The 9,038-nt window shown below is 33.0% G+C and overlaps 1 long non-coding RNA gene across 1 annotated transcript; it reads right to left on the bottom strand.

Moving 5' to 3' along the window:
• Positions 1-5,974: 5,974 nt before the first annotated feature.
• LOC149197350 (uncharacterized) lies at positions 5,975-7,544 on the bottom strand. Its single transcript, XR_016254180.1, has 3 exons — positions 6,868-7,544; positions 6,633-6,713; positions 5,975-6,443 (listed from the first exon to the last, which is right to left on the bottom strand). It is a non-coding gene; the product is annotated as an uncharacterized LOC149197350 (long non-coding RNA).
• Positions 7,545-9,038: the final 1,494 nt, after the last annotated feature.

The following is a 9,038-nucleotide window of genomic DNA, read 5'->3' as shown; positions in this document are numbered from 1 at the left end:
CAACGACATCATACCATGTTGTAGAATGAGTGTATCCGCTCAATGATGGAGTTTTAAGCAATGAAATACCTTGGAAATTTGTGAAGGGAAGTCACACTCTTGCAACTCTTACACACCACATTATTTAGATGTTGACAACTAAATGGAAGAGAACACTTCAAGGTGATAAGAGATATGATGAAAGGAATGTGTGGACAATTACCATAATTTTTGGTTTGATAAAGAGGAGAATGATTTTCCAAGTGACAAGTATCAAAGAGGTAGACTAGAGTTAATAGAGGTACAATAAACAAATATCTAAGACATCCCATAGGAATTTGAAAGAAGTAATGACATAAGAATAGTCATTTTATAGAGTTTTGAGATGGTTGGTACATAATTACGTTAATGCAAGTCTGGAGCTTGCTAAAAAAAGGATAACAATAGAAGATAATGATAAGCTCCATATAAATTATCATTGGTACTTAATCACAAGGGCTATATATTTTTGGTTGTACATGTTTAGAGAACAATGTTCTCAAGAAGATGAGACTATGAATGAAGGAATATATTTATTTTTAACTCTTACATTGGACCTTACTGAAGCAATGGAGGATTGTAAGAAATTTAAATTTGCAACACACAAACAATTTTTTTCATCAAATTAGAGAGGAAATGAAGACTAAAGAATATTTTTGGAAAACAAACTGGGGATAGTTTGAATGTAACGAGTAGTTAGTAAGATTTAAAGGTTCAAGGACAAAGTATTACAACAATAAGGAAACATAATTACTGGTTTTATATTTTCATACCAAGTGAGGTGATAATGTTTTTAAAGATAAAAGAGTTTGAAACAATGAACATATGAAAAATGGTAGCAACAAAGGAATTATGTATTGTAACCTCTACAAAGCAGCAAGTCCAGTAGTTGTGGATTGTTGCATTTGATAAACTAAATGAAACATGTTGGAGACAACAAATGATAATTAATGGTGGAAGTCCCCCAAGACAGAGCAGGTGGTAACGAATATATAGATTAGGGTTTTAAAATATTTAAAACCATAATGCATATTTGTAAATGTAGATTTTTTTATGAATATTTGAAGTGTTTAATTCAAAGAGGCAGCACTCAACAACAAGCAAAAGTGAGAGAAGTAGGGTTAAGGATAAAGACTCCAAAGTGGATAAGGAATAACCACACCAATGGGGAGATGATGAGTGATGAAAATTGGAGGAAGAAGACTCCATAAGGGAAAAATCAAATTTGGGATCCTGGAAGGTTGGAGGTAGCAACAAAGTAACAACAAAACATTAAGGCAAGTGGGAAGCAGCATCATAGAATTTGGAATCTAGATGACTCCAACAACAAAAGACTTATGATCAAGAGATCATAAATAATTTGTTCCTTGGGAGTATGATGCACGAGCATATATCAAATTTAGAATCACCTCGAGGAGGTCAAAGACATTTACCAAAGGAGTTGTTCCTTAAAGTTTGCAATTTGTTGAGTAGGTTCAAATTTGATTTCTATGTAATTGTTTAAATATAGAAAGTTGTTAAATTTGTTAAAGATATTGATAGGTTAAGCTTAAATTTGGTTCATTCTATCATATGGATCTAAATGGAGCCAAAATTGTATTTAATAAAGAATTCTCAAGTAATACAAGAGAGTAGAGACAATAAATATAATAGAAGAGAGTAGAGAAAAGAGATATAAGAGTGGGAGAGGAAGAACGAGCAGAGTAAGCCTAGATCATAGAGGACCAAGTGAATGTAGATCATGTCTTTTATGAATTAATATATAGTGAAATGAAAGTCAGGTTAAGTTTAATTAGAGTGGTGTAGCTGAGAACTCGTTGAGAAACCTTTTTTTCTCCTTGTTTAGTGATATATTTACTCTGGAACTATCTGGGTATTTGAAAAACAAAAAGGTGGAACTCTATCTGGATATTTGAAGAACAAAAAAGTAGGACAAAGAAAAATGAGAGAGAAAGTAAGACTCCTTTCTTCTTTTAATTCATATGACTGAATAACTTAAAGTGGCCATGTTCAATCCTCGTAATTGTGAAATCAATAGAGAGCCAAATGCAAAACTAGAATCCCCCTTTGTGTTGTTTTGCCACACGCAAGAAGTATATCTGAAGCACGAAGACTTATTTTTTTTGTTTGGAAATCGAGAATCCATCCATCAATGATCACACATATTTTTGTTTAATGATGCTTTGGAATCCTCGGAATTTGAGGAGTGCAAAGGAAGACTCACTATAAAATGTCGAGACGGGAACAAATTCCTATACTTTTGGGCCGACAAGAGAGACGGGAACAAATTCCTATACCACAACTTTTCCCTCGGAGTTTCGTAAGGGAGACAAAGGTAGCTCGAACTAAAAACGTTGGGGTTTAGGATCGACAGAAACTTGGTCTAGCAATTGACATAAGTCAGGTGCTCGTCCCGAGACTTTTTTTTCCAGAAGTTTTGGGAGCTGTCAAGTGCACTCGGTACATCGGGGGTCCAGGATTTGCCATAATGGTCATCCTCGTGGTTGCGGTAACCTTCTCCAGCAGTGAGGGTGCTAAGGTGAGTTGGGTTTTGGCATTAAGTTTCTGTAATAAAAGAATTCCTCGAACAACCATTTTGTAAAGGGGCTTTCCCGTCACCCTTTTATATGGTAAAGAAATTCTTCCTCGTGGCCTTACTTATATATATATATATATATTTTATACTTTGGCACATCATTTGGGGTTTAAATTCAGATGTGAGAGTTTGTTATAATTATCATTTAATTAAATGGTTCTGTAGATATGGCACTATGTTACATTTATTTATTTATCTTTATTACCCATCTCAATGAATATGGGTTTGGACGTTTTTAAAATTCCAATCTCAATGACTAGATCTAAACCAATGAGATTCACTTGTGATTTTGAATTTTGATGAAACCACAATTAATACTGTAAAGGAGCGTTCATAAACTGGAGAGTCTGGCCCAATTCGTTCGACAGATCGTTTGGGGTAGTTTAAATATCTGGATTCAAAATTGTTTGATCGAGTAAAGGTAACTTCATAGGATTCATCATTGGCTTTATGTCATTTTGTACTTCCCTCCCCCACTCGGAAATTAAGGACCATTCCAATGTTCCTCTTCGCCACGCATCCAATGAGATTCACTTGTGATTTTGAATGAAGCAGAGCACCAATTTTCATCTTCTTGACCTATATCTTTATATCTAAAAGTTTAGTCATCTCCTTCTTTTCCTATTGTGAAGGATACCTAGATTCACCACCATTTGCATTGATGTGCATACAATCTTTTCAAACATGTTCGAACTACTTTCCACTTGATCTTGAATATATAGCCATGATATTTTTCTTCTTCATGTCATTCTCCCTGTTCTTCAGGTTGAATTTAGGATGTAGTTTCTAGCACTTCTCCTTTGTATATCCATCAATGTTTGTATATCCATCAATGTTATAGTTGTTGCAGTGCTTATTAGGATCTTTGCATTGGTGTGTTGTGGTTGTCTTATTTTTTATTTATTCCCCCTTTCCATATCTTCTTCCCTTCTTTAGAAGCTTCCTAGTATTCCTTTTGCTTAGACCAACTGGATTGCACTTTCTTTTGACCTATGCTTTTAGGTATTATTCCTATACACAAGCTTCACTCATTGTTCTAGGTTTGAATAACATCAAGTGATTTTGTAGATAGTCATGTAAACCCCATAGATACTTGACCAGTACATCTGAGTTTTTGAGAGAGATACTTAGCATTATTGTCATCTTCTTAAAATCTAAGGTGTACTCATGTATAATTTTCCCATGTCTCCCCCCAAATTAATTCCATTTGATCCACTGGTCCTCTACATACCTAATAGAGTAGAAGTAGGACTTTATGAGAGTTTTGAAATCCTCCCACTTAGTTGTTAGAGGATCCCCTTCCAACCTCAGGGTTTTCATATGCCTTTCCCACTAGGTCAATGCATGGCCCTCTAGTTTCAAATGGGGAAAAGAAATTTGTTGTTCTTCCTCTATGTGATGAATGATAGAATAAACTTCTAACTACTGCAATGAGTGATTTAATTTCAAAGGATCACTCCAACCAGGTTGTTCTCTTTTGGGTTCTTTCCTAGACTTCTTTGGTTCTTCCCAATCCCCCAATTTTCCCTCTAATCTAACCTCTGAGTTGGAACCTATTTCTCTAATTCCAATCTTGTTGGCCAAAGCCACCACAAGGAGGTTCATATTGTGGTTCATTTCTGCAGCCTTCTCTTCCAACCTCAAAAACCTCTCATCCACTAGATATTGAGGGTTATTAATAGATTCATCAACAAAAGGTTTTATGACTTTTTGTTTAAACCAATCTAGCTGCAACTCCCCATATTATACCTAAAGAGACTATACTTTGATATCAATATGATTTCTAAACTTTCATGGATATTTTACTGGATAGTTTATCACAACATATCTAATAAAGAAAACTTCTTGAAGTATGAAATCTATAGCATGAAGGTTAATTTTTCCTTAAATTTACTATGTATGCACCCAAAATAAATATAAATATGCAAAACATAAGGGAAAATAGAACAATCACTCACAAAACCACAAGATATGATCTAGGAAACAAGAAAATTTAGCTGGAAGATGATAAATCTCTACAATCTCTTTTATTGGAAATGGATGCAAGCATGAAAGACTAAAACTTATGGCATGTGGACTTCTATAAAACACAAACCCTTTGCTTGCTCTCTCTCTACTCACTCTCAACAATTCTACTCATCTATGGAGCAAAATGCACTAGAAACTATTCTACTAATGGATGTGGACAAAATGCACTTGAACAGAATAAACTACATTTTCCTCCTAGTGGCCTAGTTATAACACATCCTTATAGTCTATTAGTGCTTAAGTCTGACTCCTACTCTTAACTAGAGTTACAATATTAATCCTTATAAAGTTTTTTTCATCATTTTTATGAGGCTAGCCACTTTTCCAACATTAATGGCACATGGCATGCCATGGAGTCATGGTGTTCAAAAGAGGAAGGCCAACTTCTAGTAACATAACTTTTGCATACAGACTCCATTTGAGGCCTTCCTTGCATTGTTGGAAAGATATGTTAGTATGGAACTATGCTAGGGGGTGTCCTAGAAGTGAGAGTTTTTGGACCCCAACAAAAATCAAGAAATGCCTAGTTCCAAAAAAATTTAAAACCCTAGTTCAACAAACTAAGACCATTGATAAAAATGGTATGTGAAAATTCCTTCAATTTTTCCATTATAAAAGCATCAAGATAGATGAAAAATAATATAATGATTCCTCCAATTTTTCTTCTCTAAAAACATCAAAATAATAACAAATAATATAATGATCCAATCCAAATTAATAAAACAAACTATTAATAATAATGAATATTAAATTATATAATACTAATTTATAATAAAATCAATTCAAATATTTTTAAAAATGGTGAGTATTAAAAAATCATAAATATTAAATTTTATAATACTAATTTATTATAAAACCAATTCAAATATTAGTGAGAATCATTTTGTTTTTAAAGAATAATCTTTTTTAAGAGTAATCCATCACGTCTGAAATTTTGATAAATACATTTAAAACTAACTAATTAAATAGTCTTCCATTCACCGAATCAGAATAATTATATTGTCATAAAATTGTACTACTTTGCACAGCTGCAAACTGTTCCATTAAATATATCTTAATGGGTACGCTCTCCAAAGGGTACCATGAATTTCTCGTACCAAAGATAATGAAATGAAACTGAAAGATGGAGCAAATGTTCCCAATAAACTGCAACATCTCTTTTTATTATACCCAACCAACCACCACTTTATTTACAAATTAAACATAATCAAACTACCTTCAGTAGCTGTACTACTGTAGTATTTTTATTACAGCTACTATCCTGGCCTCAACGGTCATCATTACATAAGCACTACACATTGCTGTTATTAGAGATGCACCACCTGGAAATGAAAATATTTAGGTTTCAGCTAAAGTAGATACATAAGTGAAATAATTGAAATAAGAAGCAACACACGCTTTTCTACCAGAGATTCACTCTGCCACACTAGTTTTAATTTCCTCCCACCCACTTGTAACACTCAATTTCTCCACATTATTCCAGGAATGCAGGAAGAGGAACTGTATTTATACAAACAGAGCCATATGAGATTAGGTGAACCCGACTTTGACAATTTTTATTTTTATTTTGATAAATAACCATAAACTGCAACAAGATGCAAGTTCCTCATAGCACAAAATTGGAAAGCAGTGAATAGATACCGAGGACACAAAAATTGCCTGAATAGATACACAAAGTTCCTGAGACAGATACAGAAGAACGTATCCCTTTATATTTCGTACAATAACATTTTTGAACGCACCCCTTGGCCAACGAATGCCAGATATTAGGGTTCTGACTTACGAGAACTTCGGTTATTACCTGTTCGTTGAAGAAAAGTATACAGATCTATCATTCTTGGAGTAAACAAACTTGAAAAGTGTACAGATCTATCATTCTTTAGCAATTTACGAATTCAATGAGGAAAAATATACACTACGCAGATCTATCATGCTGGGAATGATTCATTTTAAATAGAAGATAAGGGTTGAAATTGATTGAGGCACTTACACATGATGATCGCTCCAATCAATCTCCAACCCATGTTTTTGATCGTTCGCTGCAAACGACTACGGAGCATTAATTTTTCCTCTGCAACATTTCTCCCCAAATCATTGTCGTGCACAGGTATATTTAATTCACATTTTATTTCCCATTTTCTTCTGAACCTTATCTCTACTTTATTGAACGTTCCCCCTGTATTCTTTTATGAAAAAACAAACAATATACAGAGAGATGCAGTTACCAGTAACATGTAATTTCCTCTTCAACAAGCGCTCCAAACAATTCTAATGATAATGGCAGTCGGTTTATAAATCGATCTACCAGATCTGTCTGCTTGATGTGGCTTGGCTTTGTAAAAAATGGAAAGAACGGTAGCCCTTGACTTCTCTGCGAGGTACAGTTCATCCAACAACCAATTCGATCACACAAAGTTTGCATAGAAAATGGCAACATGAACGGAGGCTATATAAACATAGACTCCTATTTGAAAAAAATTGATGTCCCCCTCCACCAATTCCACCGAACTACTGGTTTATTCTGTACCCCACTGGCAATTGCAATCCATTTTCTACCAAGTGTCAGGAGATGAAAGGGTAAAATGATCTTGACATCAAGACCAGGACGGTTGAAACTAACTGGCAAACCATTCTCTACCAAGCAACGGTAGAGATGAGAGGGTAAACTGTTCTTGACATCAGGACCACGAGGATTGATGAATCTGTGGCACTAGGCGACGGGAAAGAAAACCTAAAATTTTCTTGACATCCAGACGACGATGGTTTGTGAACACATCGTAACAGGGCCAAGAAATCGAGGTAGACTAGGAGGCCGTGGAGGCAAAATGAAAAGGAATTGTCATTCTGATGGCGAGCGGTTGCCATTCATTGATGGACAGAGAGATGAACCCACACACACAGACAGAGAGACAAATGCAAAGATGATGAAGCCGAGGCAGGTAAGATATAGATAACCAGATGACGAAGCCACGCACAACGTACGTATGATAGCTCGAACTGCACGCAACCATGTTGACCTACGCGTTCCGGTGCAGGTTGTATCCTAGGTTGTTATCAAAAAAAGAGGGCATTATAACATTTTCTATGTGATAATAAAATATTTTCAAAATTATCACTCTTAGTCTTTGATTCTTATGAGGCTAATATTATGTTATTCTCATAGGAATTTATATATTATACGGGAATATTATATTATTCTAATATTATGTTATTATCACAGCCGGTATAATCAGAATATTATATTATATTATATTATTTTTATAAAGATGTATATTTTGAAAGAGGTTTTGAGAATTTTAATTTAATTATTCATAATAATTATTAAGTGGATAGTAAAAAATTAATTTTTTTATAATATTTTAGAATTTTTTTTAATAATATACACAAATTAAATATTGAGATTTATTTCTAAAATAATTCTCTTTTTTACCTTTTTAATTAAATTTATTAATTAAAAAATTCATATAAATAAGTATATAAATTTTTGAACTAAGATTTGTGTGATCCATAATAATTGTACCAGCATCTTTCCGCAAAAATCACATAAGAAAAATTTTGGGTCTACGACTTTTCTAACTAGCAAGTGTAGTTCAGACAATGCAATAAATAGATGTAGAGGGCTCTCAACTAGCCATTAGGGTTAACAACGAGTTTGACTAAGGGAAAAAATTAGAAAAGTTTTTGACCAAAACGGGTAAGGAAATCTAACTTTAAGAAATTAAAAATTACTTTTGATATTATAAACTAATAAGTTACAATAAATTGATTAATAAAAACTTATTAAAGCTCTTTATAACACCATTAATGAATTATATAAAATATCAATATTAATGGTTTGGTCCTATTCAAATCCCAAAAATTAACTAGATTAAATTAACTAATTAAAAATTATTAAAAACTAAGAAGTTATAATAAGTGGATTAATAAAATAATTAATTAAAACTTATATAGCCATTTTAGCCCTATTAATGAATAAAATATTAATACTAATGGTTTGGTCCTAAAATTAACAAGATTAAAATAATTCTAGAGGGACAAAGGAAATTAAAAAATAAATAAATATAAAAGAATTGTTAATGGGATAAAATTAGAAAAGGATTTGACCAAAAAAGTAAAAGAATCTAAATAAAGAATTTAAAAATTATTAAAGTAATATTATAAAACAAGAAGATATAATATTATAAAACAAGTATATAAATCTTGCAAAAACTTATGAAAAAAAGATTGAACTTTCTTACTACTAAAGCTTATTCAAATGGGGTTCGCTTTGTAGTTCTTTAACTCTATAACTGGATAATGGGGTGTGTTCAATTTGCATCATTAAGAGTTATAGTAAATGGCACCCCATTCAATTTCTTTCATGACTCCACGAGGTTGCATAAGGATGTACATTCTT

Source organism: Pinus tabuliformis, chromosome 2_2 (assembly GCF_031772625.1).
Source record: "Pinus tabuliformis cultivar Carrire ecotype Pingquan chromosome 2_2, CPIR1, whole genome shotgun sequence".
Classification (NCBI taxonomy): domain Eukaryota; kingdom Viridiplantae; phylum Streptophyta; class Pinopsida; order Pinales; family Pinaceae; genus Pinus; species Pinus tabuliformis.
The sequence above is the reverse complement of the archived record's forward strand: the minus strand, read 5'-3'. Positions and strand labels throughout refer to the sequence as shown.